Consider the following 21,888-nt stretch of genomic DNA (forward strand, 5'->3'; position numbering starts at 1 on the left):
GTCAGGTGGCTTTCAAATTGCTTTGGTGATCGTGGCAACTGTCTTCACTTGATTTAAAAAAACTAATCCCAAAAAACTAAAGCAAAACTACTTCTTAAGCTATCTGATAAAGCAGAAAAGACAAGTGTTTTATTAATAGCAGAAATCAGCCATTTGCCTATTCTGCCATTCTCTGTGGGGATACAGATGCACTGAAGTAGCATCATATTATCAAGCTCTAAAGCTCTTGAAGCTTATTTGGTGGAAAAGGAAACAATTTTTATTTAACTGTGCTTATCACTCAGTTTATTAATTAACATGAATTTTTTTTTCTAGGTGTAGTGGTAGGCTATCACCTAAACAAAAAATCAGTTTCTTCATCTGGGTAACCTTTGATAACTCTGCAGCCAGTGTTACTGGTGCTTTTCTGTGGAATACAGATTACTGACCAGCTCTTGGTATGGAACTGCCCATGGCTTATGACCTCTTAGTGCAAGTGGATATACCAAATCCCTAGCAAGATTGGTAACATTTTATTAATGCAGTACCTGTATCAAGAATATGAACTGCCTTTTTTTTTTTTCCCTCAGGAAGGTTGCAGTGAGTTTAACTGCTCTAATTGAGACTGCCTGGGAATAGTGAGACCATTCCAGTTCATCTGCTTTTTACTAGACAAGTAAGATGAATTTAAGCTGAAATGTTTAAATGGGCAGCAAAGGTATTAAAAAGTATTCATAATGAGATGGGAGACTTGGCTATTAGTGCCTTCAGGTTTTTGTTGTAAATGCATTTTCAAGCAGAAATCCTTACCAGATATGAGAGTTCATTTTCCTCTGAACTGTTAATGTAGTTGCTTCCTCAAAAGTATCAGATAAATTATGTATGTGCTGTTCAGAAACTGTCCTATATAATTTACCCTAATCAGAAAATTTGTATGAACATCAGTTGCTTAGTAAGTCTAATCAGGATTGAAATGGAGAGAAGTTATTTTTGCACGGCCACTTTTTCCTTCCTTTTGTATATTGCTTTGATAACAAGGGAATCAGATTCACCTATTTCCTTATGTCTCACATTTTAGTGGTTTGTCATTGCAAGCCAATGTCCAGTGCAGGCCAGCTTACATCTCACAAGGCAGCCCACTGGAGCTCAGTCATGAAGCAGCATGTCTTTGCCTTTCCTGCTCTGGTGTTGGGAGTGTTGATTTTAATATCAACTCAGCTAGAGCTTCTACTTTATTCTCTTTCAAGATGTGTGTGACCCAGAAATACTGGGTGGAGAAGAGGAAGCAAGTGTTAAAACTTTTCAGTGCTGAACAGACCATACATTTATCTGCCTGCACCTCTTTTAAGCAGGTGATGAAATCAGTACTCTGAGTTCTAGTTTGAACTGTTAAACTCCTCATCTTCAAAACAATAAGCAGCAGTGGCCCTTTGAGATATGCAGAAACATTGATAAGTGTATTCAGCTCAAGTGCTAAATATGATCAGTGAAAATAAACAGTGGTGATAGACTGCAGTCACTGTAAGACAGGGTAACTGCATTTCAAGTTGGTTATCAGTTCAAGCAGATAAGATTGATTTGCTCACGAATGGTTTTCCACAAACGAAGGTCTGGGCATTTGTGTACAGTCTTGCACCTTAAAATAATAAAACCTACAGGTATAGCTGGGAAATACTATAACCTCTTTGCACAGAGAAGTGGTGACTCTTACTTAAGAAATGTGACAGGCCTTTAATTGGCATGCAAACCTTTTAATCTTTTTATGGTAGTTTTAAGGCTTGTACAGCCTCTCCTGTAAGAAATAAGTGTGCAACAAAGGTATTTATGTAGAGCAAAACCAAAATCCCCAAACTAACATTAGAGTAGGGATAGAGGGTTTGAGTTGTTTGAATGCAGAAAGAAGAGCTAGCCAGACTGACAATGGCACTTAAAGCAGAACAGTGAGATCTGTGCAACAGAAGAAGCTAAAATGATAATTTGATCCTTGGAGCATTTTACCAGTAGGGGTTATTGTAAACCAAAGCTAGCAGTGGAAAATGGCTGATGAACTAGGGCTAAGCCTAGAATGAAGTGAGTGAGGGTGTTTCAAAGGGGTGGTTGGCAGTTTGAAAGTGATGTAATATGGCCTATGCTCACTCAGCTTTTGAAAATCTATTCTCATGTTGACTGAGAGCTTGAGGGGCGGGCAGCCTTCCTTCACAGCCCACAGTAAGTCTTAATTAGTAGCCATCAGTCCCCTTGACTGTGCAGTTACAGATCCTGCTGGGGAAGGGGTTCCACACAGCCTTCACTGTGGCCAGGGAGACAACCACCAGCCCAGCCTTCTGGGAGCTGCCAGGTGCTCATCTAGGGACAGTGAAGACTTTCTCTCTGGGCTGGTGACAATCTTTTGTGTTCCCTCTGAGAGGACCAGTTCTGTGAAGTACTGGGCCTGACTGCTTCTGGGTTGAGGTCCTTTGGGTCTCCTACCTGCTTCTCCTTATTCACACTGACTCCAAAGGAAAGCCATGCTGGCTTTCAGCTGCAGAATCCAAGTGACAAAGTGCCTGTCAAGGTTAAAGTGATGGAGTTTTCTGCTGGTTTTTCCCCCTTTGCAATTGATCAGTGCTCTGTGGAACAGGCATTGGTGAGCAGAGGGGCTGCTCACTGTCTGCTTTTGCTGGGACACTCTCTCACCAGAGAGATGCCATCCACCTTTTTGAGTTGCTACTTTGCACCATGAAAGCCCTTGTCAGGAAAATGAGTGTTTTCTTCAGGCTAATACTATTGTCTTTTGGAAAACAGATGTTTGGGGGTTTGTCTGTAGCTTGAGAATTTGCCTGGTAGCATTCCCTGTTCATGAGGATTTGTTTGCATGAGAACATTGCTTGAGGGTGTGGGGGACACACATTGCTGCAGCCCTGTCCCACAGCAGTCCCTCACCCCACTGCCTACAGGCCATGGATATGTGCTTCCTTTCAGGTATCTCCTGCTGCCTGCAGGCATCCTGCTTGCTCCAGCCATCCTGCAATTGTTCCACCCACAGACACACACCCTCTGCATGTCTTCCATGTGTCCATGCCTATGCAGCAGCTCTTGTTGGGCATCAGAAGCCAAGCACAAGGACCTTGTTTTTTCCTGCCACAGAGAATGAGATGAGCAGGCACTCTGTACCATTCCAGGCACTGGCCTTTCTGATCTGGACTGGAGGAGCTCTCCAGAGCTATCCTGGGATTTTGTGTCCCTGCAGTGAGACGTGCCTGCTGAGACTGAGGTTGGAGACACAGAGGTAACTGCTCAGGGGTCATGAATCCTGCCTGCTGTGAAGAGACAGAACTGCTGCTGTTTTTCAGGTAAAGCCTTCAGCTTGCCCATCCCTCTCAAGCTGTTTCTGCACATGAGAAATCCCACAAGTCAACTTCCTGCTGTCTGTGCCACATCCTGCAGCGAGACTTCACTTTCGCTGGAAAAAATAATAATTTTATTATAAGTGACAGACAGCTCAGCAGTAGCTTTGTGTCTTCCTCAGGGAGAAGCACCGCAGCATGTCGTCTTTTGAAGTAGCATAAAATTTTGGATAGAAATCTTGTTTTCTTAGTCGCCAGGTTCAGATCCTGTGCCTCTCCAGCCACAGGGTGTGATGTGCAGCCCTCAACATCAATCGGCCTTGCCCTCAGGGAGCTGGTGGTACCCTGAGCCGCAGGCTGCCTCTGGCTAGCAGGGAGTGCTGCCAAATGCTCTGTCCACACTTGCATTTGCTTACGCTTAATTAACCCCTGCTGGAAATCCAGGAGCTTCTGCAGTGAGGGCCTGTCCCCCATGATGTGTCCTAGCTCTGAGCTTTCATTTTCTTTTTGTGTCCTTTGCACTCGGTCATGTTTCTTAAGCAAAAGGTTATTCCTCTTATAGCAGTGAGCATCTCTATGTTCAGTGACTCCAGGTTTTCAATAGTATTAATCTACAGTAGAAAGATGTTCTGATGTTTAATTTCTCATCCCAGTTACTGGCTGATGGAAACAGCAACATTTTCTCAACAGAGCTCAAGGAAAATGCAGTGAGGGGCAAATGGTGAAGTGCTTGTGCAAAATTTCTAAGCTACTCTGGAGAGAAAGAATGAGGCAGGACTGAAGTGCTGGGATGAAGGAGTGGGAAAGCTGGGCTGACTGTTGGTAAACCAGAAGGGGCTCAAAATTTAAAGGGAACTTTTAACAGGAGTTAGGAAAAACTCCTGTTGTTTGGATCACAGCCTGTTGGATTTGCCACCTTTAATCTCTGATCTTTACATTCCACCTCTTAAAAACTGAGATAATGCCTCCCAAATCCCACAAGTGTACAGGGCTCTCATTATCGCATTATTTATGAAGCACTATAAGAGCTCCTAAATAGGATGTGATGTAGAAGTGTTGTGAAGAAGAGGAAGGAAACCTGTTTGACAGCACAATGGCTATGAGTGAGGTTGTCTAAGTCCACAATGAAATCTCTCTCGATAAAACTGCAGCCAGTCTCAGAGCAGCCACACTAAATTCCCTCCTCTTGAACAGGAATTAAAATCAGCTGTGCCAAAACACAAAACACTTCCCTTTGCAGGGTGGCAAGAAGAGGTTTGCTTTTGTAGGGATGTAGAAGCATGTTTAAAAATGACCCTTTAAAAACTGGTGTGCCACTGGTTGGGTGCAGGGCAGCACTGAAACCTGAGCTGAGCTCAGGCTTTACTGCTGTTCTCTGCCACAGGATCAGCAACACCACGCAAAATGGAAGCTACTGTGGATAGGAGACAGGCTGCTGTTTAGACAGCTGTGAACATAACACCATAACACTGCAGATAAATGCAATATAATTGCCAGTTGCTCAGTCAGTGTATTGCAACATGCTGAAGCAACAATGGGCAGTGCTGTGGCAGGGGATCATGCTTCCTCCCCGTGGCCAGCCTGCCTTTGACCGCCTGGGAACAGCAGGACAAGGTAAAAACTACTTCCTCTTAGTGCAATTCGCCATGTTTTTGCTTGGTTGACAGCAGGCATGTGTGGGAGAGGAGGTGCCAACAGAGCTCCTGTGCCCAGACCCAGCTGTGCCACATGCAGCTCATGAGGGGGTGTTTGAACCTTTGCACCAGGTTTCAGGTGCTTTCTTGTGAGGCCCCTGTGCAGGAGCCCCTTATGCCCCTCAAATCCAACTGAGGTTTCTCAGGACTGACATGGGGCCAAAACTACACGTGGTGTCCCCAGGGGGCAGTTCCAGCTGCAGGGATCAGTGCAGCCAACTCTTGTTTCTTGTTCCTGTGTGACAGTGCATCCATGCAAATAGTGATATGCAAATAGAGATATCCATCCCTTCAAACCCCAGGGGGTATAGAACCTTTAGACTGTGGTGGTTAAATAAAAATAACCAAAGATGCAGAAATCATCCCCAACATGTCCTGGATGTGTGAACCTGTCACAGGTATCAAGAGTGTAAAAATAGAAATTCAAGTTCTAGGATCTGTACTGTAGCATGTTTTAAAAATGTCATCCAAAACAAATCAAAAGAAGGCGGCTTTGTCTAGACACTTGTTTCCTAACACCAAATGCCAGGAGTTATTGCGCCTGTACCTTTCTGGAGACTTTCTGGCTGGGGAATGTTCTCTTTCCAGAGGAAATCCTTTTAACTTTCAGCGGTTCAAGACTCTAACTGGGTGAAATAATAGCTTGGCACACACCCAAGCAATATGATTTTTATCTTTTTTGTTGTCTGCAGAAGACTGACTTGTCCAATCCTATGAGTCACGGAGGGAATATGGGTGTCAGACCGCCCTTGTATCCAGGGATGGGCTTCTGGTGAGACAGGCATGGGGTCCTTGGTCAGAGGTGACAAATGGGGTCTGAAACAGCCTCTACAGAGCTGGAGTTTTTCTGCCTGCCCCTCTCCGGCCTTGGCAGGGCTGAGGATGTGGTGTTGCTGATGTGTGCATTTCTAGGCATCTTCATTCTCATCGAGTTATTCAAAGAGGCATTTTGTTGGCTACTGCTCTAGTTTCTCCAGGTGACTCATCTTACAATAATTATGGATTCATGCTTTGTCTTTGCCAAACACTAACTATTCATCAGCTTCAACTACTGTGTTTAGATGTTTTCAGCTGAGACTTAAATTTTGATGGTTTATTTAGACCATAAATAAGACTGATAGAATAAACACTGGAGCTTTGAACCTCTCAGGATTTTGTTTCTGTACAGTGGATTAAACAAACTCAGGTATTTAGCACAAGTCTCTCTTCCTTGTTCTGATAAAAAAAGACCTTGAGCCTCAGGGCACAAAGTAGCAGCCACGGCTTTCACTGTAAGTACCCTGCCTTCCCCAGGTCCCTGGGGCTGTGCAACTGCCCACATGTGCTCTGGCACAGCTGGGGACCCTCTGGCCAGGTCCTGCTGCTCCCTGTGCCCGAGGTCCGGTGCATGCCAGGAACTGCAGCTCAGCCACATGAGGGCAAGGTGCTGGTTTAACTTGAAGATGCAGCAGGCAAAAGAAGTGCAGCAGGAAGCTGTGTGGATTATCTTGTCTCAGGTCTCGTCTGGCTCATTAAGTTTATCACTTGTTAAATACAAACAGGACTGTTCCGATCCCAACTCCACAGCCCCTCCCTTTGCTCTTAGCTCCTGTGGGGCTGCATGTGCTGGTTTTAGCCTCCAAACCACTAAGAACCAAAACAACACATTGTGCTTTGCTGTCTCCCACCTCTATGTGGAAAACCCCATTGTCCCTGGGCTCCCCTCCCTCACACCATCCACTGTCCAGCTGGAAACTCCATTCTTCCATTGTAGTGGCTTGGGGCAATGGAGAAAGGACTATAAGCAATTGGAGATGTGCAAACCAGGAAATTATGCTGCATAAAATACCTTTAGGACAGGTGGATGCACAAGGCTAGGCTGCATAGGACTAGCTTAAGCTAAACTGGAACCACGCTTTCCCCCTGAATCCTTGCTTGAAGCAAGATGTTCAAGCAGAAAAACTTCAATCTATAAAGAAGCAGGGGACCTCCATGGACCCTCTGTGAAGGTCCTTGTTCTCTTTCTACAGGCATGGGACAGACTGAATGCAGGGCCTGACCCAGGGATGCAATAGGAGGCTAAATCTGGAGAAACAACCAAGCAACCAAAACAAGTGAACAGGACGTGAGTGCAGGTGTGTTCATACTGTGCTCAGTTTGTTAGCAGCAGGGGCTGCTGGGCTGATGCTGCTGTTCTTGTCCTTCACCTTCCACTTCTCCTGCAGGAGCAGCATTTGATCGTCCTCCTCCAAACTGTGCCATCAGGTACTTCTCCTCCTGCCGCTGCTGTGAAATACCAGCTGGGTCAGTAGCCACCCCAGCTTGTTTCCCAGGTAGGTTTTGTCACCAAGAGCAAAGCAGCCCCTGCTGCAGGTGGTCTCACAGCCAGCGTCCCAGCTGCTAGCCCAGGACTGTGTGCAGGCAAGGTGGGGTGTGGGTGGGCTGCCCCAGCTGCTGCCAAGGTCCCTGGCACCCTGTCCCAGCACTGGCTGCCCAGGGAGGTGCAGAACACACAAGTGAGTGGGGCAAGGGGGCTTCTTAGGGCAGGACGTGACTTGTGCTGTGCAAGTTTGTTACTGTGCCCTTCACTGATGAGGAGCTCTTTGTCTCCTGCCAGTGCTGCTTCCCTTGGGGTGTCTTTTCTCCTTCTACCATCTTTACAGCTTGTTTTCCTTCCTGCATCTGCAAGGCTGCCTCCAACAAAGCCCTGGCAGCCAATCTTATCTTGAAGTACAACCAGTCCTGCTCCTTTCACTCCGGTGTCTGTCTGCTCAAACACTTGGCTGGAGCCCGGCCCCTGTTGGGGAGTGGAGCTGCTCTGCACGCAGCCCTGCCCACCAGCACTCCACTGGCAGGGGTACAGGCACAGCCATGTCCCAGCAGGGAGGGCAGGAGAGGGGCAGCTGCAGGAGCTGGGCTGCAAACAGGCACTTGGAGTGGTTTGCCCTGTGTATGCTGTTTCTGGAGTGGAATGCTGTTCATTAAATGGGTAGGAGAGATGACTGAGTCTATTTTTTCACTCTTGGCTTATTCACTTGATTTGAAAGGCTTTCTGTCTTTTTTTTTTCCCCCTGACTTTATGGGTTTAGTATTTTGGTGATCAAAATAGATCTGCTCTGGAGCATCTGTGGGAAAAGGCCTCACACCTATTTTGGGAGAGGAGGCTTTAAAACCCCATGGGGGATGACAGATTGAGAACTTTGACTGCTTATACCTTGAAGCAGATATTCCTGATAAGTAATAGCACCTGAAACTATTACAGAAAGTGCAGATACAAAGAGCACCAAGGTTAATTAAAGAAAACGAGCTGTTCCTTTTGCCTGACCACACCTTGCAAACCAGGAATTATTTCATTTTATGCAAAAAAGAGGAAAGCCATGTGCTGTCTTGGCCAGGGCAGTATGCAAGTCTCAAGGTATTTGCTTTGTTTATAGTGCTGGGGCACGATGGTGAATTCAGTGGAGCTGCAAGTGAAAGTCTTTGTTCTCTAAAACTTCATATCTCTCGAAAAATTGGTAGGAAAGTGGGTTATTGGGTGCAGCATTTCATCTGGATCCAACTCTTACTGTGGTCAGTGGTGACCTTTCTGTTTGCTTTGAAAGGCACTTGTAAATGGCCTTGGTGTTACAGGCAAATGCTCAGCGTGACTTGTTCTGTAGTGAGGGTTAGAGCCTTGTTCAGGAACCAGCCATCTGTTTTATCAGAGTGCCTTTTGCTTCTGCAGTCCAACTGACATGCATCGTTTTAGCAATGAAAAAGGCTGGTAAGATCACTTTTGTCAAACGCTGTGCCTAAAGCACAGAGCTTTAGGACTGTAAGTATTCCTTTATACTAAATATCTTCTCATATGCTAGGTTGGGATTTCTTTTTACTTTGATGCTGCCTCCAGCCCTTTCTGACTGGCATTTCCTGGAGACTCCTGGTGATTTCCAATAACAGGCAGTGAGAGCAGGCATGTCTCCCGCAAATCCTGGTGAAGGTTTTGCACAAGGTTTCACTGGATGCCAGTGGAGGTGGATGATCCTCCAACGCCTCGTGGTGTTGTAGTGAGTCACAAGTGCAGGTACTACGGGCACCGGAGCCTGTGACAAAATAATAGCACAGTCCAAATGTACCTGTGCAATTTGAAAGTACAATCTAGGGTACAATCTAGAAGTAACTCCAGGCGTTAAGAAAGACTGAGTGTTATGTCCCACTCTATATGATCAACTAAAAAAAATGACTGGTTTTACAGGTAGCAGCTTCCGGCGTTTGGCTGACTCCTGGTATGCACATTTGTAGGGTTTATTTTCCATTATTTTAGCAGAAAGCATAGAAACTTGTGCTGATTAAAGCTGAAATGCTGATTTATTCACGTGAGTCTACGAGCTGTCAGAAATATCAGCTAGCATGAAACTTGCAATAAATCACTGGAGCTCACAACTCTGCTACTGACAGTAGAACAACTGCCATTTGCTGAGGTCAAAGCTGCAAAAAAGAGCTTCAAGTGCATTTTTAACCTACAAAAAATTCTGAATGTAGAATAACAGAATTGTGCTGTTTAGGTTTCTCTGATTTCTCAATCAAATTTGCGCAATATGCAACTTAAACATCTGGGTTCCCTTTGGCTGTCAGCTGCTGATTGCCATCCCCTCATGAAGTCCTGACCTTCAGAAATCGCTGTGATGAACTGTTTTGCCTATTCATAGTTGAGTTTCGTGCCAGCAAAAGATGCAGGTCTTGCTTCTTTTTGATTTTCAATTCATATCTGATGTTTCTGGTCCCTGTGCTGTTAGCTCAGTGGCAGAAACCACAGAAGTGCTGCCCTGCAGGGTAAGTCCCTCCAAACAGCAAGTCACCCCTCTCATTTTTCTCTTAATGAATTCAGGTGGAAAGAGAAAGGGGCCCACACTGACCCCTGGGTGAGCCTGGATCAGCCACCCCTGCTCTGTGCTGAAGAAGGGTTTAGACCAACTTCATACAAGCTTTTGGCTAGACTGGTTCTGCAAAGCAAAAATGAGCATACTTACTCTGAAAACTAGTGCTGGGGTGTTGGACCTGACACAGGCCATTGCATCATACAGACACATCATCAGTGCCCTTCAGCTGAGCTGTGTGAGTCATGGCCAAATGATGCCCACAGGAAAGAGAAGTGCACTTGGTGATGTCTTCTTCTGACAGCTACTTCTTGGATGGACCAAGAAGTTCGTGTGCTCTCTAAGGTGCAGTTCATATAGGGAAGACAGTTTTGCTTGTCTTTCACAGGCCACGGGTAAAAAGGGATTTTATGCCTTACCCAAAGGAGGATTTTTCCCATGAACATGCTTATGAAACCAAACAAGGAATGCACTATTCTTCCTGGGAGCAACTCCCTTACCCTAAGCCACGCTGCCCTGACATAAGGGGGACCACCACAAGGCCAGCCCTGCTGTGCCACAGGGCCATTTGTGCCACTGTCCCTATGAAGGGACCCAAGGAAGAGGGTGCCAGAGACTCTTGCCTGTCCAAGGCTGTTCCTTTGTGGATGGGACACGCTTCCCATGCACCCGTGGGCTGGAAGAGACAGTCTGGCTCTGCACCTACCCACTGCACAGACTGCCCATCTTTGGTCTTTCCCATTTATGTGGGGATTAGTCACACCAGGGCTTCGATGTTGCAACTTTGATGGTGTAATCCTGCCATGTCTTTGGTAACTCAGAGTCCTCTCGAACAAGATGTCTGATGTGAAAAACAGAAACATCTATAAAGGTGAGTATTAAAATTCTTCTGGATGAATTTACATGTCATAAAAAAATGAGAATAGAAGCAGTGCAGAGGTGATTTTCTTTTTTGATCTTTCAACTGTGAATTTCTTGATAAATATTCATTACACAATTCCATTTTGACACGAGATCTTCAGGGACACATAGTTCAAATACAGCAAACCCCCCACATTTCTCAGAGAAAGTTAAACTGTTCCTGGTCATTGTACTTATTTTAAGCTTTCCAAATTTCTGTAATCTCTTTGCACTAGTTGAGCTGCTGCAGAGACCCTGGGTTTGCTTTGGCTGGTGATCCAGCAGAACTGGGATGTCACGCTGGCAGTGACCCACTGAAGTCCCAGGGGAAGAGCCACTGGAGGGAGCCTGTGGGGACCATGGTCCTTGCAATTTGTGACGAACATCACATGAAATTTGCTGCCAGTATTGGGGACAGCCTAATCCCCCACCATAATCATCTTATATAAAAAGCAAGTAGGTGGTGAGGAGTGGGTGTCTGGCTATAACCAGACCTCAGTGGGTTCATGCAAACCTGTGGCCCAGGCTCATCACCACCAGTCAAGGTGTAATTCTCATCCTGAGGTGGCTCAGTTTGGCATCTTTCAATTCAGGCATCAAAAGTGCAGCTGAAACTAAACATCACCTTTCTCAAGCTGCACAGACTACAAAAAATACAGCGTGCTTACCCTGGTTTGTTTTGTTTGCATTGCATCCTGCCTTCCGAGAGTTTCTGTTACAGCACATCAAACATGGTTTGGGGGGATTTCCCTTCAGCCTTCACAGCATCCTTCATTTCTTACCCTCTGTGGTTACCCCACTGCTGTTGCACTATGGGAACAGAAGTGTCTTGACTAAATATTTGTGAAACTCCCTGCACCATAACAAACCTTCTTGAGCTTTGACAGAGGCTGGATTGATGCACGGAGTGGGGGAGAACCTGAGTGGTCTGCATGAGTGCCAAGCTGTCCCAAGGCCTGCTGAAGGTGCTTCTGAGGGGAGAGTAAAAATCCTGCCAGGCTGAGAGGTGCTTTTGAAGGCTGCAGCTTCATCTGATATGATTTCATAAAGCTAACATTTAAGGGTCAGATGATGTGATATGCTGCCATCAGACATTGCATATACAAGCCCAGCCCACTGCTAAGACAAAAGTGGCTTTAAGCCCTGTCTGTCCATCTATCTGATCCATCTGTTTGTCTTTTGCCAGCTGGCATGAAAGTTTCTTTTATCTGAAACTATTTCCAGCTATTTCTTCCCTCAGAGTCTCCCAAGTGTTTATATGACTTGAAAGAACTATTTCCAGCATTTTTGGCTGGGCAGCATTTGAGCTTCAGATTTTACGACAGGTACTTGAGCGCATTCTCTTGCTGTTGTAAGGGCTATTACAGCAGGTCATCTGTCATGGGAAGGGTGTGTCTCCTGCTCAAAATATTCCTCGCTTTCTTATGTTATTTTTGATACCTCTAGAAATTGCAGGTTGGCAGCATATTACCTATGTTAAGCCAACTCCAAAGAATGAGCAGGGAAGTTTCATGTGTGCGATAAGTCTCAAACCGGAATGGGGAGAGTTTCTGGGGAGCGAGCAGTGTCTCGGTGTGGCTGCATCTCTCTGGGACTCATTGGGGTCTGGGATTTGCAAATGCTCCATTTGAAACTACACAAAGGCCTCCAGGTGTAAAGCCTGGAGCTGCTGCTGGACTTTGTACTGCTTGGGAAATGGGATGGAGAGGATCCTTTCACTGTTCTTGAGCCTACCACTGAGACATTGGTAGTTTTTAACCCAGATCAGCTATTTTGAAAAGACATTTTTATTGCTGTTCAGCACATGGTGGGCAGTGACAATTGCTGTTTCTTTATGGCAGTACCCAAGCTACTGTACATCCAAATTTTCAGAAGTAGCTTTGATAGGTCCAAGGGGAAGGAACTGCGATACGGATCGTAACTCACTTGTTTCAGGGAGCTTGAATAACATGTGCTTCCCTTCATAGCATACAGACTGATGTTCCCCAGCCCCAAAAGGGAGCAAATCCTCAAGAGTGGCATGTGCCTCACAGTGACACTGGATGGTGGCATAAAGCAGAGAGCTTCAGCTACCTGCTGGAGAAGTGTCTGATGCAAAGTCAAGGCTGTTTCCTACTGTGTACTGCCAGCCAGCTTAAAAAGAAGAACTTTGTTTTGTTGTCCTTTTTTTTTCCTTCTTTTTTTTAAGATGTAGCAATCTGTGGCCAAATCACAGGGTCTCAAGGGAGCATTCTGGCTGAAAAAATTACTTCAGAATTTGGCCTAACATAACTTTAAGATAAAAACTTTTATATAATCACTAATTCACAGTCACAGTTGCTTTGACTTCTCCCATTATCATTCCTAAGTTATTCTTTTCATGCTGGGAGTTGGATTTTCCTGGCACTACGTCTGTTTTCAGCAATGTATACACCAGAACTGCTGACAACTAGGAGTTGGATCCCATGTTCCTCGACCCTGGCTGTAGCTTGTTTTTTCTGGCACCGCTTTAAAGTCTCCCATCTGCACTTGCCTCCTGATGACCGGTGGCGGGTCCTTCAGCTGTGTGAGAAGTGCCTGATGTTATCCTGTTGTTCTCGCACTCCTCCAGACCCGTTTCTCGGCCGGGCCATGAGCGCAGCCCTCGCCTGTTCCTAGATAGAGCCTTATCAGGGCCAGCCATGGCAACGCTCCCATCCCCTTCCAGCCCTCCCCTGTGGTTACTGGAAGGCCCGTTTGCCTTGTGCACTTTAGTGTGGCAGAAATGCCACTCTGCTGCTTCTCTGGTTTTCCAGTCCTCTTTGCTTTTCTGTAATAAACCTCCCCTGACCTCTGTTCCACCTAGGATCTGTAGGAGACCACCTGTGCACCCCTCAGCTGCTGAGAGCCGGAGGGACAGCTGTGTGCTGGTCTCTCTACCTGCCTCTCATCTCCACTGGGCTATTTTTGTTCAAGTCTGGTGATGATTGCACCATATCCAGCTTACTCATAAGATGCTGCTGTTCCTCTTAGCAGCATTTTGAATGAGTACAGCTGTTCTATGCTTGGATTCCTCCTCACTTGGCTTAGCAGCAGTATGACTTTTTTAGGGATGTGTGCTGTTTGGTAACAAGCAGGTGCCCTTGCTCAGCTGGGAGGGTGGATATTTCTCTGAGCTTTCTCTCTAGTTTGATGTGGGCACGGTGTACTTGACAAATTAACAGTGTGTTCCTTCCTCCCCCACTGCTTGTCTGGGTTTGTTTATTTCTGTTATTCCTGTTGTATTCAGTTTCATTTGTTATTTTTAGTTTTGTTTTCCGGGCCTCTCTCCTTACTTTTGCTCAGCTTGAAGGAATCCTTTTTTGAGCTTTCTTAGTATTTTGAGGGAAAAATGCACTTACTGATGAGTGTTTCGTGCCTTTTTATCGTGCCTCACCAGACAGGGCAGGCAGGAGCTTGCGCATACATATTCCTTCCCTGTCCTCATTCAGATGTCAACTGACTTTGATCTTCCTACACCTCCCAACACGTGTTGAAGCTTTACCTGGCACTCAGGGTTTCCACTGCCTCCATACCACAGCTGACATGATGTAGCAGTTTTCAACCATCCCTCTTTTTGCTGTCATCCACTGGCTGCCGCCAGGAAAGCAATGTTACCCCAGGCTGGGAAATTACTGGGAATTACTCCTTCCTGGAGCCCAGCTCCCACCAGCAGCAGCACTGGTGGTTAGGCACGTAGTCCTCCCTCAGTCAGGAGGGGAACAGTGTCCCAGCCTGGCTGCATTTCATGGAAAGCCATTTTTCAGCTGATTTCCTTTCCTGTCTGCCGGTGCCCCACTGGTTTCCATGGTATTCGTGGTTGTGTAGGGGTGGCAATTTCAGCATCCTGGCAGCCTTCCAGGCTGCCTCTCCATAAAACCCTGTACAGTTTCAAACGTGTGTGCATATATATTTTTTTCTTATTTTTTCTTCATCCCACAGAGCTGCTGTGTGCTTTTAAGCAGTTAATCTATTCCATCCTTCGCTTATCTCACAGGCACAGTGTGAGGTTGTGCTCGTACTTGCTGGCAAGTTGCTTTGAGTTCCTCTGATGAAAGGTTTGCTGTAAAGGCAAAAAGTGATCATAGCCATGTGATCACTCTCATTTCCAGGGGACGGTACAGAGCATCCTACTGAAAAACTAACACAGTCCCAGTGACCACAAGCTGATTCTTGGAGCTGAACTTAAATAGGTCAGCATCCCCATCACTTCCATCCTATCATGTAAGGACTCCTTCCAAGTCTTCATCCACTTTCTGAGAGCTGCTGTTGGTGGGTGTGAGCTCCAAGTCCAGCCACGCATCTGTAAGAGCTGTGCAGGAAAACATCAGAAAATCTTTCTTGTTACAGGCGAGATTCTGTCAATCCTTTGTTTTGTTTTGTTTAAAAAACAAATCCAAAACAATCCAGGGCTTTGCTCTAAGCAACATTTGGAGTGATCCGAGCACACATCTGGTCTCAGCTTCACGCAGGCTTTCATAATGGTCTCTAGCAATAATAGTCTCATTTTCTGGAAGCGAGTCATTGCTGTTCTTCAGGTTGAATGAACTCTGATCAAGCGTGGACCTCAATGCATCGGGGTGAAAAAACACCTCATGTCTGGGCTGTGGGAGGCCAGAGGGGTTGGAGAGAGGGGGTGCTATGTTTGGATACGCACAGAATGGCCTCTGTTACACATAACTTGGAAAGAGTGATTAAATGGTGACCTTCTTGGCTAAAGATGGCAGGGCTGTGATCCGTGACTTTGGCTGTTTCATCTGGTAGGATACATTTGGCAACACAGGGTAGTACCAGATTGAAGGCCCCTGTTGTTGAGGTGGGTTTAATGGCCCCAAGTTGAAGGAAGATGGGCCTTGGTCTGCTAAAGAGAAAGGGGCTGTGAGCTGCAGCATGTATTAACTATTTGTATCAGTAGAAGCCACAGGAAGAGATAATCCAGTAGTAACAGCTGCCCCTGGAATTATTTGTGCACATGTTTGGCTCCAAAGCTTTTTGTCCAGCTGGCTGGAGGTCACTGCAAGCACTGATAAGTATTTGCCAAACGCCAAGAAGAAGACAGAACAAGGTCAGAAGCTCTTCTGGTAGCAAGGCAGGGCATGTTTAGCAAACACTGCTATCTCTTCAATTGGGGTGAGAGATTTCATCAACAAAATACACAGGGAGGTTTGAATGCTAGTGGAGGGCAGGAGGAATATACTTTACAGCTTTTAGTTAAGCCAAGAGAAACTTGGGAATTGCTGTTTCCTTCTGAGTGGGGAATCTTCTGTCCCCTACAAAAGGTGGCTGACGTCCCCCGCCACCCCATCCCATCACTGTGTCTGAATCTGTTGGGGCCAGCTCAAAGGAGCAGGGCAGTCATGGGATGGAGAGGAGGAATGAAGCCCAGCTCTGGCTCTGCAGCAGTTGTGGGTGCAATCTGGTTATCCGAATTTGGGGACATTTGAAGCAGGGCTTCATGTTTGGCTGCCCTTTGCTTGGCTCTGTCCCTGTCCCATGGGGCAGGCAGGGAGCTCTGGCCCAGCGTGGTGCCCGGTCAGGGGTGCAACCAAACAGCCAGCAGGTCACATGTCTGTGATGTGAGATGGAGACGTGGGGAGCTCCCCTGTGGGGAGCTTTCTTCATCCTACACCCCTTCACATGTGCTGATCTCCAGCCCTTCCAGGCAGATGGCTGCAGTGATGGCCTCACATTCCAGGACGTCTGAAAGATCTAAGGTGCTCACCATTGTTACTCTGGGTTAATGTGCTTCACTTTGCAGGCACAGACAGAGCCCCCCTGGGGGTGGACTCCTGGGCAGGCACACCAGAACCTTCTTGTCCCTAAGGCAAAACCGTGGCATTTTGACCCCATCTCCACACCCCATGGGATTCCTCCTATTGCTCTACTCCTGTTTGATTATGCCACTGATGGGAGCACTGGTGGGGACAGTACAAATAGCTGCCTGGCAGTAAAATGACAACTGCACAGGGAGGTTTGGTCACAGATATTAGAGATCTGAGTTTAGCACCCCTCTTTTTGTTAAATCTGTAAATGCAAATTCGAATGTAACCCTCTCCTGTAACTTTTTCACTCCTCCTTTCCCTTCCCGGCTCCTCTTTCCTGCCTACAACTTCCCTTCTCTTTCTTGTTCAGCATTTAGTTCAGGCTCTGCGCTACTGTCTGCCCTCACTTCACATCCCTTCTGCCCTTCTGCTGCTTCTGAGAGTGTGAGAGCTTCAGCAGTTACAAGGCCTAGGGGTGGTGGATTTTCCTTTTGCTAAATGCAACCTCTCCAAAGTTGAGGGGATGGTTAAAAGTAAATGAATACAAAAGTGAACTGGTAAAAATGCTAGAGAGAGGAAACCCTGCTCAGATGTTGATTTTACTGAACTCAGTGAGGGGCAGAGAAAAGGAAGGGAGGGGGAAAAAGCAATATGCAAAACATTACAATTATTTTGTGGCAAATGTGGGGGGGAAAAAAGAAGGAAAAATTCCTTTAAACTTACAAAACATAAAGCACCTCATGTGGGATTTCTGGGAGATGGTACTTTCTGCTTTTGATGAGCTTTTGTCTATACCAAACCGACAAACTCTTTACTACAGAGACGAAGGGCAATTTTTCCTGTAGAAGTCTCTGCCCACTTGTCCCTCCGTCCTCATTTATGTCTCTGCCTTTTAATCTGAAATTGCAAGCAGAGGTAGAGGTTTCACAGAGTCTGAGGGCTGTCTGTGCCCCCTAAGCCACCTACCCAAGGCTTGCATAGCCCATACTGTGCTCTGGTTCTCATTTGTGAATTAAAGCCTTTTAGGCCTCTGCAATTTCAAATGTCTGTAGACAGTGCAGGGAGCAACTGTGCCATCAACAGTTGCTGTGTGCTTGACTAACTCAGGACTGGTGCTGACTGGAGTCAGTGGTCTGGCCTGTATCGCTTCAGGGAGAGGATTCCTGATGAATGCTTTGGGGAAGCACTTAGTTGGGCTTATGTTTCCTGATTGATTTGTGAGAGGCAAGCAGGCCATACAGAGATACTGACTCATTTCTTGATGTGAAGGAAAATTCTTCACAGATAAAAATGTTTCAAAATCCTCAGGCAACAGATGTCGTGTTACAGGCAGAAGCATAAGGGATATAAATTTCATGTTTGGTATAGTAAAAGGTAATAATTTACTTGTATCTTCCTTTGTGATCACCTTCCAGGTGATGTTCCTGGAGCTGGCTGAGTGCAGGAGAGGAACCCTGGACAGGTATACTCAGAGCAGCAATGGAAGCAATGGCTCTGAGAGTGGTTGGCCCTCTGCCATCATGCTTGCAGTGGCAGCAAACACTGAGTTAAAAGGTGCTTCAATTCTAACTGCATTTTCACTTTTTTTTTGCCTTTGGAAGAGAAGACAAAACCTGATAAGCTGTGCTGTTGGGTTCATATTTGATGCCTCCTTTCTCATTGCCAAGGGGAACTGTTGTAAGAAGCCTGAGCAAAAGATTTTCCCTCCACACTGTCATTTAAAATAACAAGCAAAAAGTTCACGTTGTAGACGCTGCTTCTGTCCTTTAGATGAATGCCTGACACTTGTCAAACTGGTGTGGAGTTCGAGGATGGCCAGCAATGAGCATTACAGAGGCTGCTTCCTCCGGACCTCCACCTTGGCAAACTGGGTGCAGGCCTACTGAGATTTTACCACAGGCTTTCATTTTGTTCTCAAAGGGCATTTTTATTAGCTTCCTGCTAGAAGTATGGAGCCGATTGGAGAAACATTTTTAGGTCTAATCCTAATTGACTGTAAGAAATTAAAGAACAAAAAAGAAAAGGTGGCTTTTGAAAACCAGCCTGGCTTGCACTGCTAACTAGCTCATGTAGTGAGTGATTAAAAAATGCCAGCCAAAAACAGAAAAAGAAAAAACCCTAAAAACCCGAAACCAGAAGAAAAAAGAAAGGTAACAGCAGCAGGAGAGTATGTTGGAGATTCCGTGAGCTCCGTTCCCAGCCGCCTGTCGTGAGTATGAGAAGGCTCAGGTAGCTCTCAGGAATGAAACCCTGCAGGTCTGTGGCGATGACATACCCCTCTGCTACGGACCAGAGGATGATTCCGACACAGCTCATTACATTTCTATTTCTGACTAAGCCCATTGTTGGATTTAATGAATAAGTGATGTTTTGAACTGATAAACACCCTGCAGCAAATTTCCCATTTTATGTTGTGATGAACAAGCCAATAGATTTCAGGAAACCCGTAAAGGGCCTTTAACATATGATTTCAGACTTAATTCAAAGTAGGAGGTGCTTCTCAGAGCTATCTTGAAAGTTTCTCTCACCTCCACCCCCAAAATGGGATAAGATTTCCACAGACTAAGCAGTGTTATCTGTAAAACAAGGCAGCAACTGCTACCAACACTATTGGTAGTTCATTATCACAGGGAAATATCTTGTATTGTGAAATGTAAAAATGTCTATTAACTATTTCATTGTAATCCTTTTAGATACAAAATATTCCCTTTGCTTATCCCACAGTGTGCACCTTCCTCCTCCTTCTCCCTGTATACTGAAGACTTACCTGTCCCACACCCACTTGCTTATGTTTCCAGGCTTGATCCTCACACCTTTGATCATGCAATTATGGCTTCCCCATGGGAAACCATTCACTATACCAAAATCAGCAAATGTGAGACCAGCATGAAACAAAAGAAGTTAAATATCAGAATAGATCTTTCTGGGGACTGCCACAAAAGTGGTGTGATTAATTTTTGCATTAAATTTATTAAAAGTTTGCCATGAAAAGATAAACAAAGCTGCCACAAAACTTCTGTTATAGGATGGTGATGTCAAAGGCTGTCGTCACTTCGTTGCAGAGTATGATTCACCTTGCAGTAGAATAGACAACAACATGGTAGAATTAGAAAAACCCAGGACTGAAAACACTAGTTCATACTCACAAATGTGGGTTTTTTTCCCAAAAGCTTGACAGTTGGTGCTCTTTTCTATGCTTCAGAGACAAAGAAAAATGAAGTCGTAACAGCCTTCAGATAGACTTTTATGAGTCTAAAGACAAAAAGTAATGTCTGGCACAGATTATTTAACTGGACTAAGGGGGAAATTAATTCCCTCTGAGGAAGGAAATTTGATTTACCATTTCCTTAAGGCTGATGGTAGGAGTGGGAGCATGAGAGCCTGCTCTGGTACGTGATGAGGTTTTGCCACTCTCGCATCTTGGCAGGGCAGACTGACCGTCATGGATAGTGTTTTTCCTGCCTGTCAGGAAAAACAGAAGGAAACTGACTTTATCCCACAAAGGACTTCTCTGAGATTTCAGTCATGGCTGGGTGTCCCTCAGTCCCTCTTTTGTGAAATCTTTTTTCCCAAGACAAAAGCCCTGGAAAAGGAGCAGAAACCAACAATAATTCGGGCAAAAATGCAAGTGCTGCTGGTAGGTTGCAGGGAGGCTCTAAAGGGCAGGGAGCCTTTCCCTATTCCCAAGGACACATGTCCATGATGGAGAAAGTCCCCAGAGGTTTCATTGTTCTTCTTTCTGCATATCATGTGCCCACTTCCCTGTACCTATGGTCTTCCCACAGGCACCCTCCCTACCCTGACCTCTAACTCCAAGGGTACTTATGGGGGTGCCTTAATGCCTCTGTGCAACACCTCAGATTGGACACTGATGGGAAAAGCTATATAAAACAAGGAACTGAATACTTCCAAGGATAGTGACGTCTGCGTGTGATTACTTGTTTGGCTGCACTGGCTGAAGCTGTACTGCTAACTCAGCAGACTGTAAGTAGACAGTATTGTCTTTTCGGCGCATTCTGGCTGCAATTCAGGATGTTAATAATAATCTGGAGAGCTATGGAAGGCTTGGATCCTATCTATCAGGAATCGTGTCTCTCTCCACATACAGTTACAGGAGGCAAGACTGGGGAGATGATCTTGCTGACAGTTCCCTAATTTAGCAATGAGTGGCAGCATTCGCGGTGGAGACCTGTACCAAATCCATTATTTATTAAGCTATTACTTAGGATCCAGAACGGGTGTATTTATTTGTAAGAAAGTCTGTGGACATCTTGATTGCTGTTCTAACATATGTTTATGCATCAGAGTCAATGCTAGGGGGATGCTTTGGTTTTAAATTAGGAACAAAATATCCCCTAAAAGCTAAATATTATACTGTGTTGTTCTATTCTTTCCCCAACACTTACGCCAACACTGAGAGAACACTCCGGCCAAGCTGATGGGCAGCCAAATATAATTTATGGCTTGTTTTAAACTGATTTGTTGACTTCTTGAAAGGCCCTGTCAAAAAGAACAGTCCCCTGAGTCCTAACGATGATAACAGTTGTGTTGCGTCAGCGCTGAAAAACTCTTGGATAACAGTGAACCTATCCTGAGAAATCTTTTTAAAGTGCCTGAACACTGGATTTTCTGAAAAGAAATAGAACTAAAGCTACTGTTTGGTAGTACACCTTGGTTTTCTTCATTCTTTGTTAATTACCACTGATTGGTACACTCTCTTGGTAGCATGAAAATAGTTTCCCATATTCCAGTTCATTAAAAATAAAGATGCGTGTTGTTTAAAGGAGACGCTCCTAATAAGGACATGTTTAATTTCACTTATGTGCAGTGTTGAATTTGCAAGTGATATCAATATGTTTGTGTCTGCATCAATGTGACCGACAGCGGGGAAACTTCTGAGCTTCATATCAGCAGTAACTCTGCTCTCAGTGTCTCTCTGAAGCAAAGGGCAGCCCCAGCCTGCTGCATGAGGCTGTTCTGCTCAGAGCTCCCTCGCCCGAGGGCAACATACAAGTCCCCTGCTGTGTATCCGACTCACACCTCTGGGAGCTCGCAGCCACCATACCCTGGCTCCTCTGCCACTGTCCTCCTCGTCTCTGCCCCATGTGCTCCTGGGCAGCCTTGCCTCTGCCTGCCGTGGGAACAGCTGCAAAAGACCATCTACTTTCTAAGGTCTTTCCTCCTCCTATTACTTTTTAACAGTCTTGTCTCTGTTAAGTTCAATAGTATTGTTTCATTGTTCTTGGTGGAAATACAGTGCTTCAGTCAGAAAGTTGGTTTTTTTTAAACCTTGGTAAATTTTACATGTTTTCTCTTGTCTCTCTCCTACTTTTACCTGCACCAGATTTACTGTGCTGCAGCTCTGCAAGTTTTCATTATCCTGAGTACTTTTCTG

At 45.6% G+C, this 21,888-nt stretch overlaps 1 long non-coding RNA gene across 1 annotated transcript; it reads left to right on the forward strand.

The window, feature by feature from the left end:
• The first annotated feature begins 7,251 nt into the window (after positions 1–7,251).
• Positions 7,252–21,276, forward strand: LOC135417043 (uncharacterized). The gene is made up of 3 exons (XR_010431876.1): positions 7,252–7,311; positions 16,871–16,960; positions 17,909–21,276. It is a non-coding gene; the product is annotated as an uncharacterized LOC135417043 (long non-coding RNA).
• The last annotated feature ends 612 nt before the right edge of the window (positions 21,277–21,888 follow it).

Source organism: Pseudopipra pipra, chromosome 7 (assembly GCF_036250125.1).
Source record: "Pseudopipra pipra isolate bDixPip1 chromosome 7, bDixPip1.hap1, whole genome shotgun sequence".
NCBI lineage: Eukaryota > Metazoa > Chordata > Aves > Passeriformes > Pipridae > Pseudopipra > Pseudopipra pipra.